Below are 8863 nucleotides of genomic sequence, written 5' to 3'. Positions count from 1 at the left end.
CGCCCCCAACCCCAGACGCGCTCCCTGGTTGGGCTCCGCCAGCGACTGCCCACTCGGCCACCTCCGCCGCCGCGCCTCCACCTCCACTTCCGGGTTCGCCTGGTGGGAGGACGGCGGAGTGGGACCAGGGGCGGGGCGACTACCGGGGGCGGGGCAGCGTCTGGACGTCACCGCCCTACCCTCCCGCGCCTGAGCACGTGCGTGCGCAGCCTCGGTTGAGCTCCAGGGCTCTTCCTTGGGACCAGGGGCGCCATCTTGACGCATGGCTCAAGATGGCGACCTAGAATGGGAAGGGAGAGAATCAAGAAAGGAAGAGAATGATGAGAGCCCACAGAATGGGGCGGGGGGCGGGAACCGAGGAGAGAGGCGGTGGTTGCGAAGAGCAGAGGACCGGAAGAAGAAACATTCTAAGCGCATCAAGAATTCAGGCGGATCTTCTCTCCCCCTCCCCCTGCTGGTTCCCATGGCAACCGTCTGGCGTTTGATGGTTATAGCTTTCAGAACGTACACGGGAAGAAAGACCTTTATATTCCTCTATCTCGTTATTCGGATATGGTAGCACCGGACATGCTCTGCATTGTAAAGTCTCAGACCTGCCCCGGATTTATAATGCTTGCTACTGCCACCCTGCCCTACTCAACCATACAAACCACTGTGTTATTTTTTGACATTGAAGTTTCTTTGTGTCCATTCTCTACCCACTCTATCCACACACCCCAGCCCCCATACGCTGGATTTTTTTCAGTGGATTGAGTAAAAAGCCGTTAGAAAATTTCAGGAAATGTCTCCTGCCACGCATGCAGATAGGGTGGATAATAACAACAAATAACTAGAGAATTGAATCAGAAAACAGTCAGCCTGAGATATTTTATACGCTTTTCTTGAATTAAAAGCTTGCCTCCATTCAACAAATATTTGTTGGGTTTCTGTTGTATATTCGATATTGTTCTAGGTATTATTGCTGTATTGCAACATTAAAATGTTCATTGATAGAGGAATGAATAAATTAGAGTGTATGTTTACCGTGAATTACAACACAGCAGTTAAAACAAATGACCTAGATCTGTATGTCTGTGTATATCTGTATCAACATACATACGAGCAATTGCTTAGCAAATTGCAGCACACAATAGAAAGAAAAGATACATTTAAAAATAGGAAACAATATTTGCATTGTTCATGGCCACGTGAACATGTAGGAAAAACAGAAAAACCAGAACTGGACAGATAAACATAAAATTCTGGATAGTGGTCACCTCTAGTGCGAAAAACAAAGGGAAAGAAAGGGCAAAACAAAGGACCATAAACGAGTTAATTTTTTAAAGTAAATGTGACAGGATGTTAACATTACTTACCTAGTAGGTACAGGGATCTTAGTTATATTGGCATTTTAGGATACTTGAAATTTTCCATGATTAAAAAAATCATGCCATCCTAGTTTCTTGTTTGGCTATGAGTGAGCCTGGATTTTATTTTATAGTGAAAAGCTGAACCTGTATGCGTTTTTCAGCGATTGTAATGTATAATAAGATTATAAACTTTAAAAAATGTTTATTTTTTTTAATTTGCTAATAGCCAAGCCCTACTGTCCAGCCAACTTTCAGAACAATCCTTTTAAATTATTATTATTAGTTTTCCATGACACCACCAAGCGGCGGAATTAAATATTGTAAGTGCATTTTCGGGTTTGTAACGTAATGGAATTTTCAATCATTTAAAAATAAAATGTCACCTCAGAAACAATATTACAAAGAAAGAATGTGCAACTTTGGCTAGAGAGCCTGTGTGAGTTCATTTTACTGAATTGAGAAATTTACTTTGCACTGCCTGGTCTAGTTACTCCGTCAGATGCACTGTTTCCAAATTCCGGTTGATAAGTCTGAATACATTAAAGATTCTCTCCCTCAGCACCATTAAGTGAGTGAAAAGGCAACACCATTGAGTGGAAGAAGATGCTTACAACATTTATATCCAACAAGTTCTCTTAGTCTTTTATTCAAATATATAAAGAGCTCTTACAAATCAACAGAGAAAAGCAATCAAAAAGAAAAATAGGCAAGAGACTTCAACAGACATTTCACAAAAGAAGATATACAAACATCCATTAAACATGAAAAAGGGTGTTCAGTTTCATTAGCAATTAGAAGGAAGTGAAATTAAAACCACAGTGAGATAACATGCACACCCACACAACTAGCTAAAGTTAAAAAGACTGTGAAGTGTTAGTGAGGATATGTAACAGGAGAAACTTATAAAATGCTGGTAGGAATATAAACTGGAAAAATCACTTGGGAAAAGATTTTGGTATTATTTACTTACCTGAAAACGTACATATTCATGATCTAGCAATTCTACTCTGAGGTATACACTCAAAAAAAAAAGACAGTGTACATGTATTCACCAAGAATGTTCATACACTATTATTCATAAGAGCCAAAACAATCCGTCAACAGACTAGATAAATGATTGTACATTCATATTATAGAATATTAAACAGCAATTTAAAAAGCTGAACTATAGCTATAGCTAACTACTGGATGAACATCAAGATATAATCTAGAATGAAAGCCAGATCCCCCCAAAATTATATTGTATTACTTCATTTACATAATGTTCAAAAAATGGCAGATTCAATTATATGGTTCCGGGATGTGTGCTGGGGTAATGTAACTAGAAAGAAAAGTAAGGAAGTGATAACTACAAAAGTGAGAAACCTGATTGGAAGGAGACATAAGATGGGGATTGGGGGTGATGGCAGAGTTGTTTCTGTGTTAACTTGGTGATAACTAACTCCTTACCAGGTACATTTTTGTTTTGTGGACTTTTTCTATGAGTGTTCCATTTCACAATAGCAAATTTTTCTTTTTTAACTCAATTATCTCATACGCTTACCAGCAATAGTTCCCAGCCTATAAAGATAACATACTTATGAGAAATAGTGTAAATGAAGGTTGCTTCGAATTACTATAAATATGCAAGTGTTATGATGATCATTAAATCATTTAAAAATGTAAGTGTTTTAAGATTTTTTTTTCAGTTGCAGGTATGACAAATTGAACTCAAACTAACCTAGACCCAAGGGGGGAATTTGCTAGAAAGGTATGTGAATAGTTCACAGAACAACAGGAAAAAGAGGAGCACAGGCCCTTAAATATAACTTAGGCCAGATCTGTTGTTGGTTTTTTTTTTTTTCCCCAGGGATCTGTTTTTGCAACTCTCACACTCAGCATGTGCTCCTTCCCCTTATCTTCCTTTACTTCTGTGAGGTAGCAAAACCACGCAGCACACTGGTCCTGAGGCTCCCATCTCACAAATCTGCCTTCCAAGAGAAACTAGGCTGCTTAGCTCCAGTTTGAAAAATCCTAGGGAAGATCTCTGACAGCTTGGGTGAGATGCCCATCCTTGGGTCCATAAGTTCTGACCTAAACAGACAGGTCAGGTGGGAAACCCCCTAGGCCCTGACCAAACCTAGAGACTAGATCACTCTTTCCCCACATGAAGACTTCTATGGCAGATGTCACCAGGGTAAGCAAGGGACACAGGACTACAGAGACCAGTAAAGGCCAGAAAGCAACACTGAGGACCTCCTGATGCAGATCCACGGTCCCCTGCCCCAACCTTAATGCCATAGTGTGCTCTGAGCACACCCAGAAGCCATCTTGGGAGGTGAGACAAAGGGGCCAAAACTTAGAATAAATGATTATTTCCTGAAAGGAGGGATTATTGTAAACCTAAATAAATAAATAAATAAATAAATAAAACAAAACGAGACAGCCGTTTTGACTGAAGAGCCTGGGAAATTACTGATGAAATAGTCTTTACCCTTCCAGTGGAGAAGAGATTGTGAGAAGACCAGATCTGCCATAGAGAAAGGAAAGGCTCCATTTTCTCTGCACCTCTAAACATACCATGAGTCAATGGTCACATAGCATAAGCAAGAAAAAGTTTTGGTTTGTGCTATTCAAACTCCATCCTGAACAATAAAAGATCTGGCTTAAAACAAGACTTGGGACTTCCTTAAACATCATGAAAGGATAATAATGGAGAACAGAGATGCTGGCCCTTAGTTCAATGTGGACGATAAAAATTTATATATTAAAACAGTGGTCTTTAAAGAAACACACCTAAAATAAAGTTATTGATTCATTGATGAAAATGTTGTGACCAGAGGTTTGCAGAAACCTAACCCTGTATTTCCATTAATTGCTAATTCATTGTTTATGGCAATTTGAGAACATAACTATTGCCAAATAAGGGGAATCAAATGTAATGTATATAGAGTGAGAACAATGTGGAATTTCTCTTGGTCATACAGTGACCAATTATGACATGGGGTTGCTTAGAAGATATTGTCAATCTCTGGGTGCGCATTATTTCTGGGTGCAATAGAGTCATATGTTTCCCATCTTAGTGTATACCTGAAAATCAAGAACTTCTTTTGAAATCATACATTTTACTTCATAATAACCTGCTGCATGTAGCAGCTCCTACAGTGGCATTGGAAGACCAGCTAGCCCCACCTGCATCTCCCCACACAGGCCTTAAGATAGCGAAGTGACAATTTTCTCTGGTCTAGTTTCACAATACCCATGGCTGGTCAGAAGAATGCCTGACTACTGAGATAATGGACAACAAACATTTGTGTGGGTGGATATAAGGAAAGGACTAAAGAAGTCAACCTTTGGGTCTTTTGTTAATGGTATATTTGTCCTAGTGTTATTTATATTTTTAATCTAGTGGGAAAATGCATCTCACTCTACAGAAAAATTAAAGGAGGGGTGGGGGAAGGTAGAGAAAGAAAAGAACTTTCCTCTACTTGATTTTCTTTTGAGCAGTTAGCTCCAAAGTTCAGGTTTTGTAATGAGTGCTCAGTGAGGCAGAATCTGATGATTTGCTCTACTAAAAATAGGAATTCTGGACTTTGAAGTTTTGCAACTCCTTTCTTTGGCTGTCTAATGCTTCGCCTCCCTCAGTCACAACAAGACAGAAGAATGACAGAATAAACACAGAGCCCTGACATAGCTAGTCCGAAGTCACGTGGTAAACACTGGCAGAATCTTAACTAGAACCCAAGTCCTTCGTCTCTACGGTAGGCTGTATTTTCTGTAAATCAGGCTAAGTGCCCGCATATAAGAAACCCTTTGCTATAGCTTAAAGAATCAGAAGGGTGAACAATAAGTACCACTTCACACCAGTCAGAATGGCTAAAATTAACAAGTCAGGAAACAACAGATGTTGGTGAGGATGTGGAAAGGGGAACCCTCCTACACTCTTGGTGGGAATGCAAGCTGGTGCAGCCACTGTGGAAAACAGCACAGAGGTTCCTCAGAAAGTTGAAAATAGAACTACCCTACAACCCAGCAATTGCACTTGGTATTGGTATTTATCCCAAATAATAAATAAATATATATTGGTATTTACCCCAAAGATACAAATGCAGTGAACAAAAGGGCACCTGCATCCCAATGTTTATAGCAGCAATGTCCACAATAGCCAACCTATGGAAAGAGCCCAAATGTCCATTAGCAAATGAATGAAAGAAGATGTGATACACACACACACACAAGCACACACATGCAATGGAATATTACTCAGCAATCAAAAAAAAATGAAATCTTGCCATTTGCAACAACATGGATGGAATTAGAGGGTATTATGCTAAGCAAAATAAGTCAATCAGAGAAAGACCATTATATTATCTCACTCATACGTGGAATTTAAGAAACTAAACAGAGGATCATCGGGGAAGAGAGGAAAAAATAAAACAAGACAAAACCAGAGAGGGAGACAAACCATAAGAAGTTCTTAATCTTAGAAAACAAACTGAGGGCTGCTGGAGGGGAAGAGGGTGAGGGGGATGGGATTAACTGGGTGATAGACATTAAGGAGGACAGGTTATGTAATGACCACTGTAATTATGAAAGACTGATGAATCACTGACCTCTACCTCTGAAACCAATAATACATTATATATTAATCAACTGAATTTAAATTAAAAATGTTTAAACTAATTAAAAAATAAAAAATAAAAAGAATCAGAAGGTGAATGAGTCCTAGATTAGGGGTGAGGATGCCAAAGGGTGCCTTATACAACTCGGTATTTGTTTGGACTTGTGACTTCATGAAATAGATACCACTGGAGTTGTGTAAAGGGAAGAGGCAGGGGCTGGGCTAAGAATTCAGGGGTTTTTTACATAATCCAAGGGCAAAGTCTAGGGTCAAGGAGGTGCAAGGGGGAAGCAGGAACAGAAATATTTTACTGCTCATGCCTTAATTTACCTCTGCTCCCCTGTGTCTTGACTTCATTATTGTTTTTTTCCCTTAAGACTGGTTTTCTCTGCCTCCCTATCTTATAGGAGGAAATAGTCATGAACAGCACCAGATTTCTATAAATTAACCTAGTACATACTTTTTAAGTTTGTAGTTTGTTATTATGGACAATTTTTAAAACACATACAAAAGAAGAGGGAATAATATAATGAGTCCCCAGGTACCCATAACCTAGTTTTGGCAATGATACACTCTGGCCTACAACCCCATCCATGTTCTCCCACCCCACTTGATTAATTTGAAACAAATCCCATATGTTATATTATTATTTTTTTAAAGATATATTTATTTACTTGAGAGAGAGAGAGAGTGCACAAGCAGGAGGGGCAGAGGGAGAGAGACATTCTTAGGCAGACTCCATGCTGAGCACAGAGCCCAAAGCAGGGCTCTATCTCAAGACCCTGAAATAGGAACTGAGCTGAAATTGAAAGGAGAGGGGGAAGCAGGGAACCCAACACGGGGCTGGATCCCTCAATTCCAGGACCCAGAGATCTTGACCTGAGCTGAAGGCAAAGAGTTAACAGACTGAGCCCCCTAGTGAGCCTCATATTATAACTTTTTATTTACTCTTTTAGCAAGACAGTTTTCAAATTCAAATACATACCTTTTTTATTTTTTTTTAAGATTTTATTTATTTATTTGACAGAGAGATAGCAAGAGGGAACACAAGCACAGAGGACCTGGAGAGGGAGAAGCAGGCTCCCCGCTGAGCAGAGAGCCCAATGTGGAGCTTGATCCCAAGACTCTGGGATCATGACCTGAGCTGAAGGCAGAAGTCCTATGAGCCACACAGGCACCCCTCAAATGCATATCTTTTTTAAATTGAAGTCTAGCTGACACAATGTTACATTAGTTTCAGGTGTACGACATTGTGATCAGAAAGTCTATCCATCATGCTCTGCTCTCCACAAATGTAGCTACCCTCTCCTGATGTCCTTTTTCTGGTCCTCTTGACTGTAACAGCTTCTCTGAGTTTCCTTATTCTTTTTTTTTTTTTAAGATTTTATTTATTTATTTGACAGACAGAGATCACGAGTAGGCTGAGAGGCAGGCAGAGAGAGAGGTGGAAGCAGGCTCCCCGTGGAGCAGAGAGCCCGATGCGGGGCTCTATCCCAGAACCCTGGGATCATGACCTGAGCCGAAGGCAGAGGCTTTAACCCACTGAGCCACCCAGGCGCCACGAGTTTCCTTATTCTTGATGACCTAGATAGTCTTGAGGAGTATTGGTCAATTGTTTTGTTGAGTGTGCCTCCATTGGGATTTGTCTGATGTTTTCTTACGATTAGACTGGGGTTAGATTTTTGGAAAGCAGACCAAAGAGGTAAAGTGCTATTCTTAACATATCATATATCACATCAAGGGCAATGTGAGCAACATGTTAATCTTGATCATTTTGTTAATCTACTAGATGTTGATAATCTATTAGTCTTTGGTGTTGAGTTGCATTTGCTTAAACATGGAGCCTTTTCTTACTCCACTCTTCTGCCTTGATATTCTGATTTTGCTCTTTCTCTGGAGCGTTCACCCGTACAATGGCTATAAAACAAAAGATGTATATTGAGGGACAGTGGGTGATAAGACCAGAAATGGGAGGACACGATTCACTGAGTTGTTTTGTTTTGTTTTGTTTTTTAAGTTTATGCCCAACATGGGGCTTGAACTCTTGACCCTGAAATCAAAAGTCACATGCTCTACCAAATGAGCCAGCCAGGCATCCCATGTACTAGCTTTTAAGTTTGGCCTTTTGGGCAAGGGATGAGGTGAGGTAGAAGAGGTGGAGAGTAAAGATTTAACTTTCACATTTTTGAAAATCCACTCCTGAATTGTGCAGTATGGGCATCTTCATTGTGTGTGTGTGTGTGTGTGTGTGTGTGTGTGTGTGTAGTAGTAGTAGTAGTAGTAGTAGTAGTAGTAGTAGTAGAACATGCATGATGCAAAATTTACCATTTTAACCATTTTTCAGGTGCACATTCAGTGGCGTTAAGTACACTTATATTTTTCTGCAACCATCATCACCACGCAGCTCCAGAACTTCAGCATCTTTCCAAACTGAAACTCTGTATTGTTAAACCCTAACTGCACATTCCCCACTCCCCCCAGCCCCTGGCAACCATCAGTCTATTTTCTTTTTCTATGAATTTGACTACTCTAGTATCTCATGTAAGTGTAATTCTACAGTCTTTGTCCTTTTGTGTCTGGCTTACTTTACTTAGCATATGATCTTCATGTTTCATCCATGTGGTAGCATGTGTCAGAATTTCATTCTATTTTAAGGCTGAATAATATACCACATCTTACTTATCCATTCATGCATAAATAAACATTTTTAAAATAATAGCCACCCTAATGGGTATGAAGTATATGTCATGTGGTTTCGATTTGCATTTTCCTAATGATGGTGATGTTGAACATCCTTTCATGTGCTTATCGGAATCCTTAATTTTTAAAGACGCTTTACCCTTGCCCATTGTTTATTTGCATACTCTACAGCAAATTTCACCCTCTTATTCCTTGCCCGTGTCACACAGAAGGA

Source organism: Enhydra lutris, unplaced genomic scaffold, assembly GCF_002288905.1.
Source record: "Enhydra lutris kenyoni isolate GAN:26980312 unplaced genomic scaffold, ASM228890v2 scaffoldscaffold18, whole genome shotgun sequence".
Taxonomy (NCBI): Eukaryota; Metazoa; Chordata; class Mammalia; order Carnivora; family Mustelidae; genus Enhydra; species Enhydra lutris.
Note: the sequence above shows the minus strand (reverse complement) of the source record.